Genomic DNA, 8,394 nt, shown 5'->3' with positions numbered 1-8,394 from the left:
TGATTTTTCAATATAAGTATTTAATGGGCTTTGAAATGTTTCTTCTTAAATTTTACAAAGAGACTGCATTCAACATCCTTAATAAAAACAATGGATAAATCTGTGAGACGAATCCACACATTACAAAGTATTTTCACAGGTAAATTTTTGTTTTTAGTTTTTCTTGTGGAGTATTGTGTTTTTCAATATAGGCTTCAATGGACTCTAAATTGTCCTCTCTTAAATTTAACAGAAACAGTGTTTCCAATGAGCTGTGTATAAACAAAAGTTTACCTCTGTGAGATAAATCTACACATGCAAAGCATTTTCACAGATACCTTGTTTCTAGTTTTCATCATTAAATATTTGGTTTTTCGCTATAGGCCTTAATGGGCTCCAAAATGTCCCTTCGTAGGTTCTACAAAAAAGTGTTTACATCCTTCTGAATCAAAATAAAGTTTTACCCTCCGCGATGAATTTACACATTGCAAAGCATTTTCACAGATAGCTTGTTTCTAGTTTTTATTGTGGGATATTTGGTTTTTTACTATAGGCCTAAAAGGGCTCAGAAATTTTTTCTTTTAGATTCTACTAAAACAGTGTTTTCAACCTGCACCATAAAAACAAAGTTTTACTTCTGTGAGATAAATCCACACATCACAAAGCATATTCACAGATACCTTGTTTCTAGTTTTTATCACAGGATATTGGGTTTTTCACTAAAGCCTCAATGGGCTTTGAAACATCCCTCTGTAGATTTTACAAAAAATTTGTTTTTAACCTGCTGAATCAAAACAATATTTAACTTTTTGAGATGAATCCACACTTTGCAAAGCATTTTCACAGATAGATTGTTTCTAGTTTTTATTGCAGGATATTGTTTTTTCACTGCAGGCCAATATGGGCTTCAAATTAGCACCTCGTAGATTCTACAAATGGCGAGTTTCCAAACTGCTGAAGCAAAACAAAGGTTTAACTTTGTAAGATGAATCTACATATTGCAAAGCGTATTTTACAGATAGTTTGTTTCTAGTTTTTATTGCTGGATATTTGGTTTTTCACTATAGGCCTCAGTTTGTTCTGAAATACCCTATCAAAGGTTCTACAAAAAGAAGCTTTCCAACCTGCTGAACCAAAAAAAAGGTTTAACTCTGTGAGATTAAATTACACATCACAAAGCATTTTCAGAGATAGCTTTATATAGATTTATTGTGGGATATTTAGTTTGTCACTGTAAGCCTCAGTGTTCTTTGAAAGGCCTCTTAATAGGTTGTACAAAAAGAGAGTTTCCAACTTTTTACTGTAGGCCTCAGTGGGCTCAGAAATGACCCTCGAAGATTCTTCAAAGAGTATGCTTCTAACCTGCTGAATCAAAACAAAAGTTTAACTCTTTGAGGTAAATTCATACATCACAAAGCATTTTCACAGATAGCTTCTTTCAAGATTTTATTGCGAGATATTCGTGGTTTTTTTTTTTTTTTTTTTTTTTTGCTATAGGCCTCACTGGGCTCAGAATTTCCCCCTCTTAGATTCTACTAAAAGAGTGTTTCCAAAATGCTGTATAAAAATAAAGTTTTAACTGTGTGCAATGAATCTACACATCACAAAGTATTTTTAGATATAGCTTGCTTCTAGTTTTTATCATGGGATATTCTGTTTTTCACTACAGGCCTCAAAGGGCTACAAAATGTCCCTTTGTAGATTCTACAAAATGAGGGTTTTTAACCTGCTGAATATAAACAGAGGTTTACCTCTGTGAGATAAATCCACACATCAGAAAACATGTTCAAAGGTAGTTTTTTCTAGTTTTTATCAGATGATGTTCAGTTTTTCACTATAGGCCTAATGGGCTCTGAAATTTCCCTTTGTAGATTCTACAAAAAGAGTGTTTCCAACCTGCTGAATCAACAAAAGGTTTTAACTATGTGCGATGAATCCACACATCTAAAGCATTTTCACAGATTATTTCTAGTTTTTATAGGGGGACAGTCAGTTTTTTACTACAGGCCACAAAAAGCTCAGAAATGTCTTTTAGATTCTACTAAAAGAGTGTTTCCAACCTGCTGTATATAAATACAGGCTTAGCTCTGTGAAATAAATACACACATTGCAAACATTTTCACAGATAGCTTGTTTCTAGTTTTTATCGAGGGATATTTGGTTTTTCACTATAAGCCTCAATAGGCTCCTAAATGTCCGTTTGTAGATTCTACAAAAAAAGTTTCAAATTTGCTGTATAAAAACAAAGGTTTAACTCTGTGAGATGTATCCAACACATCACAAAGCATTTTTACAGATGGATTATTTGTTTTTATTGTGGGATATTCTGTTTCTCATTAGAGGTCTCATTGAACTCCAAAATATCCCTATGTAGATTCTACAAAAAGAGTGTTTCCATTCTGCTGAATCAAAACAAAGGTTTAATTCTAAGAGATCATTCCAAACATCGCAAGACACTTTTACAGATAGGTTGTTTCTAGGTTTTATCATGGGATATTTAGTTTTTTCATATAGGTCTCAATGGGCTCTGAAATGTACCTTCACAGATTCTATGAAAAGAGTGTTTTCAACTGGCTGAATCAAAACGAAAGTATAACTCTGAGAGAAATGCACACATGCAAAGCATTTTAACTGATAGCTTGTTTCTAGCTTTATTTCAGGATAATCAGTTTTTTACTATAGGCCTCAATGGGCTTCAAAATGTCCCTTAGTATATTCTCCAGAAAAGAGTGCTTTAAACCTGCTTAATCAAAGCAAAGGTTTAATTCTGTGAGATAAATCCAAACATTGCAAAGCATTTTCACATATATCTTTTTTTCAGTATTTAATGCAGGATATTTGTTTTTTCACTATACACCTCAATAAGCTCTGAAATGTCCCCTCATAGATTCTACAAAAAGAGTGCTTTCAACCTGCTGAATAAAAACAAAGGTTTAACTCTGTGACATGAAATGACACATTGTAAAGCATTTTCACAGATAGCTTTTTATCGTTGGATATTCAGTTTTTCACCACAGGTCACAATGGGCTCCAAAATGTCCATTTGTAGACTCTACAAAAGGAATGATTTTGGCCTCCTGAATCAAAACAAAGGTTTAACTCTGTGAGATGAATCCACACATTGCAAAGAATTTTCACAGACACCTTTTTCTAGTTTTCATCACAGGACGTTCTGTTTTTTCATACACTTTTTCATGGGCTCTGAAATGTCCCTTAGTAGATTTCACAAAAAGAGTTTTTCCAACGTGCTGAATCAAAACGAATGCTTAACTCTGAGTTGATTCCACACATCACAAAGCATTCTCTAATATAGCTTGTTTCTAGCTTTTATCTTGAGATACAAGGTTTTTAAATGTAGGCCTCAGTGTTCTCTGAAATGTACCTTCTTAAATTCTACAAAAAGAGTGTTTCCAACCTGTTGAATCAAAACAAAGTTTTAACTCCATGAGTTGAATTGACACATCGCAAAGCATTTTCACAGATAACTTTTTCTAGTTTTTGTCATGGGATGTTTGGTTTTTCACTAGTGGCCTTTGTGGACTCCAAAATGTCGCTTCATAGATTCTACAAAAAGTGTCTTTCCAACCTGCTGAATCAAAACAAAAGTTCATAACTATGAGATATATCCACACATTGCAACGCGTTTTCACAAATAGCTTATTTCCAGTTTTTATCACGGGGTATTTAGTTTTTCACTATAGACCTCAATAGGCTCCAAAATGTCCCCTTGTACGTTGCATAAGAGTGTTTTCAACATGCTAAATCAAAACAAAGGTTTTAATCTGTGATATGAATCCATACATCGCAAAGCATTTCAACCATCAAAACAAAGGTTTAACTCTGTGAGATGAATCCACACACTGCGAAGTATTTTTGAAGATAACTTTTGTTTCCATTTTATGTCATGGGATATTCGGTCTTTCACTATACTTGTCCACGAGCTCTGAAATGTCCCTTTGTTGATTCTACAAAAAGAGTGTTTAATCTGCTCAATCAAAACAAACGTTTAACTCAGAGATGAATCCACCCATTTCATAGCATTTTCACAGGTGCTTGTTTCTAGTTTTTAATCACGGGATATTCAGTTTTTCACTGTAGGCCCAAATGGGCTCCAAAATTTCCCTTCGTAGATTCTACAAAAAGAGTGATTCCAGCCTGCTGAATCAAAACAAAGGTTTAACTCTGTGAGATGAATCCTCACATTGCAAAGCGTTTTCACAGATAACTTGTTTCTAGCTTTGGTCACAGGATATTTGGTTTTTCACTATACATCTCAATTGGTTCCAAAATGTCCCCTCATGGATTCTATTAAAAAAGTATTTCCCATCTGCTGAATCACATTCAAGGATTAACTCTGTGAGATGAATGTACACATGGCAAATAATTTTTACTGATAGATCGTTTCTAGTTTTTTTGGTGGGATATTCGGATTTTCACCATAGGCCTCAATGGCCTCTGAAATGTCCCCACCTAGATGGTACAAAAGGACTGTATCCAATGTGCTGAATAAAAACAGAGGTTTATCTGTATCAGAAGCATCCAAACATTAAAAAGCATTTTCACAGATAGCTAGCTTGTTTCTAGTTTTTATCTTGGGATATTTGGTTTTTCACTAGTGGCCCTAATGGGCTCTAAAGTGTCCCTTCTTAGATTCTACAAAGACAGTGTTTCCAACCTGCTTATTCAAAACAAAGGTTTAACTCTTTGAGATGAATCCAGACATCACAAAGCATTTTCAGAGATATATTTTTAATTGTTTTTATCACAAAATATTTATTTTTTTACTATAGGCATCAGTGGTGTGAAATGTCCTTTCGTACATTCTATTAAAAAAGTGTTTTTAACCTGCTAAATAAATACAAGGCTTAATTCTGTGAGATAAGTCCACACATTGCAAAACATTTAAAAAGATAGCTTTTTTTTTTTTTTTTTTTTTAACTTTTTATCATGGTATATTTGGTATTTCACTATGGGCCTCAATGGGCTTCAAAATGTCACTTTGTAGGTTATACAAAAAGAGTATTTCCAACCTGCTGAATCAAGACAAAGGATTAACTCTGTTAGATGAATCCACACATTGCAAATAATTTTTACTGAGAGCTTGTTTCTAGTGTTTATCATGGGATAATCGGTTGTTCATCAACCTGCTGAATCACAAAAAAGTGTAACTCTGTGAGATGATATCACACTTTGCAAATAATTTTCAGACACGGCTACCTTGTAGTTTTTATCAATGTAAATTCAGTTTTTCACTATTGGCCTCAATGGGCTCTGAAATGTCCGTTTGTAGATTATACAAAAAGAGCATATCAAATCTGCCAAATCAATACAAAGGTTTAATTCTGTGTAATAAATCCACACATCGTAAAGCATTTTCTTTTTTTTTTTAATGAAGAAAAGAGGTTTATTTTGACTCAGTTCTGCAGGCTGTACCAGCATGGTGGCAATATATGTCCAGCTTCTGGTAAGGGCCTCAGGAAGCTTACAATCGTGATGGAAGCTGAAGGGGGAGCAAGCATTCACATGGTGAGAGGGACCAAGGGAGATGCCAGGCTCTTTTTTTAATATATTTTTTATTTTTTTTAAACAATCAGCTCTCGAATGAAATAATACAGTGAGAACTCACTACTGCAAGGATAGCATCAAGCCATTCGTGAGGGATCTGCCTCCATGCTCCAAACACCTCCCACTAGGCCAACCTCCAACAATGAAGTTCACATTTCAGCATGAGATTTGGAGGAGACAAATGTTCAAGCCAGATCAATTTCTTACAACAATCTTTTTGTAGTTTTCAGATTATATACTTTATACTTCTTTTGTTAAATGAGAATTTTAAATGAAATTATTTTCTTAATTTCATTTTTGGATTGTTCACTGCAAGTGTATAGCAACACCATTTTTGTATATTGACCTATCCTTCAATCTTGCTGAAATTGTTTACTAGTTCTAATAGTTTTTTTAAAATTTATTTTATTTATTTTATTTTTTATTTTTTTTCAGATTATTATTATTATTATTATTGTTATACTTTAAGTTCTAGAGTACATGTGCATAACGTGCAGGTTTGTTACATATGTATACTTGTGCCATGTTGGTGTGCTGCACCCATCAACTCGTCAGCACCCATCAACTCGTCATTTACATCAGGTATAACTCCCAGTGCAATCACTCCCCCCCTCCCCCCTCCCCATGATAGGCCCCGGTGTGTGATGTTCCCCTTCCTGAATCCAAGCGATCTCATTGTTCAGTTCCCACCTATGAGTGAGAACATGCAGTGTTTGGTTTTCTGTTCTTGCGATAGTTTGCTGAGAATGATGGTTTCCAGCTGCATCCACGTCCCTACAAAGGACACAAACTCATCCTTTTTTATGGCTGCATAGTATTCCATGGTGTATATGTGCCACATTTTCTTAATCCAGTCTGTCACTGATGGACATTTGGGTTGATTCCAAGTCTTTGCTATTGTGAATAGTGCCACAATAAACATACGTGTGCATGTGTCTTTATAGCAGCATGATTTATAATCCTTTGGGTATATCCCCAGTAATGGGATGGCTGGGTCATATGGTACATCTAGTTCTAGATCCTTGAGGAATCGCCATACTGTTTTCCATAATGGTTGAACTAGTTTACAACAGTGGAAAAGTGTTCCTATTTCTCCACATCCTCTCCAGCACTTGTTGTTTCCTGACTTTTTAATGATCGCCATTCTAACTGGTGTGAGATGGTGTCTCATTGTGGTTTTGATTTGCATTTCTCTGATGGCCAGTGATGATGAGCATTTTTTCATATGTCTGTTGGCTGTATGAATGTCTTCTTTTGAGAAATGTCTGTTCATATTCTTTGCCCACTTTTTGATGGGGTTGTTTGTTTTTTTTCTTGTAAATTTGTTTGAGTTCTTTGTAGGTTCTAGATATTAGCTCTTTGTCAGATGAGTAGATTGCAAAAATTTTCTCCCATTCTGTAGCTTGCCTGTTCACTCTGATGGTACTTTCTTTTGCTGTGCAGAAGCTCTTTAGTTTAATTAGATCCCATTTGTCAATTTTGGCTTTTGCTGCCGTTGCTTTTGGTGTTTTAGACATGAAGTCTTTGCCCATGCCTATGTCCTGAATGATACTACCTAGGTTTTCTTCTAGGGTTTTTATGGTATTAGGTCTAACATTTAAGTCTCTAATCCATCTTGAATTAATTTTCGTATAAGGAGTAAGGAAAGGATCCAGTTTCAGCTTTCTACTTATGGCTAGCCAATTTTCTCAGCACCATTTATTAAATAGGGAATCCTTTCCCCATTTCTTGTTTCTCTCAGGTTTGTCAAAGATCAGATGGCTGTAGATGTGTGGTATTATTTCTGAGGACTCTGTTCTGTTCCATTGGTCTATATCTCTGTTTTGGTACCAGTACCATGCTGTTTTGGTTACTGTACCTTGTAGTATAGTTTGAAGTCAGGTAGCGTGATGCCTCCAGCTTTGTTCTTTTGACTTAGGATTGTCATGGAGATGCAGGCTCTTTGTTGGCTCCATATGAACTTTAAAGCAGTTTTTTCCAATTCTGTGAAGAAACTCATTGGTAGCTTTATGGGGATGGCATTGAATCTATAAATAACCTTGGGCAGTATGGCCATTTTCATGATATTGATTCTTCTTATCCATAAGCATGGTATGTTCTTCCATTTGTTTATGTCCTCTTTTATTTCACTGAGCAGTGGTTCACGGTTAGCTTGCTTTTAGTTTTTATTGTGGGATATTGGGGTTTTCACTATAGGCCTCAATGGGCCCTGAAATGTTTCTTTGTACTTTCTATGAAAAAAGTGTTTTAAACCTGCTGAATCAGAAGAAAGGTTTAACTCTGTGAGATGAATCAACACATTGCAAAGGATTTTCACAGATGGCTTACTTCCAGCTTTTGTCATGGGATGTTTGGTTTTTCCATATAGGCCTCAATGGGATCCAAAATAATACTTTGTAGACTCTACAAAAAGAGTGTTTCCAAACTGCTGAATTAAAATAAAGGTTTAACTCTGTGAAATGAATCCACCCATCACAAAGCGTTTTCACAGATAGTTTATTTCGGTTTCTCACTGTAGGCCTCAGGGGTTTGAAATGCCTTTTCTTTGATTCTATGAAAAGTGTGTTTCCAACCTGCTGAATCATAATAAATGTTGAACTCTGTGAAGTGAATCCAGACATTGCCAAGCATTTTCACCGATAGCTGGATTCTAGTTTTTATTGTGGGGTATTCATTTTTTTACTATGGAGCTTAAAGGGCTCAGAAATGCCCATTTGTAGATTCTACAAAAAGAGTGTTTCCAGTTTGCTGAATCAAAATAAAGGTTTAACTCGGTGAGATGAATCCACACATCACAAAGCATTTTCACAGATAGCTTGTTTTTACTTTTTATCGTGTGATACTGGGTTT

Source organism: Theropithecus gelada, chromosome 10 (assembly GCF_003255815.1).
Source record: "Theropithecus gelada isolate Dixy chromosome 10, Tgel_1.0, whole genome shotgun sequence".
Lineage (NCBI taxonomy): Eukaryota > Metazoa > Chordata > Mammalia > Primates > Cercopithecidae > Theropithecus > Theropithecus gelada.
The sequence above is the reverse complement of the archived record's forward strand: the minus strand, read 5'-3'. Positions refer to the sequence as shown.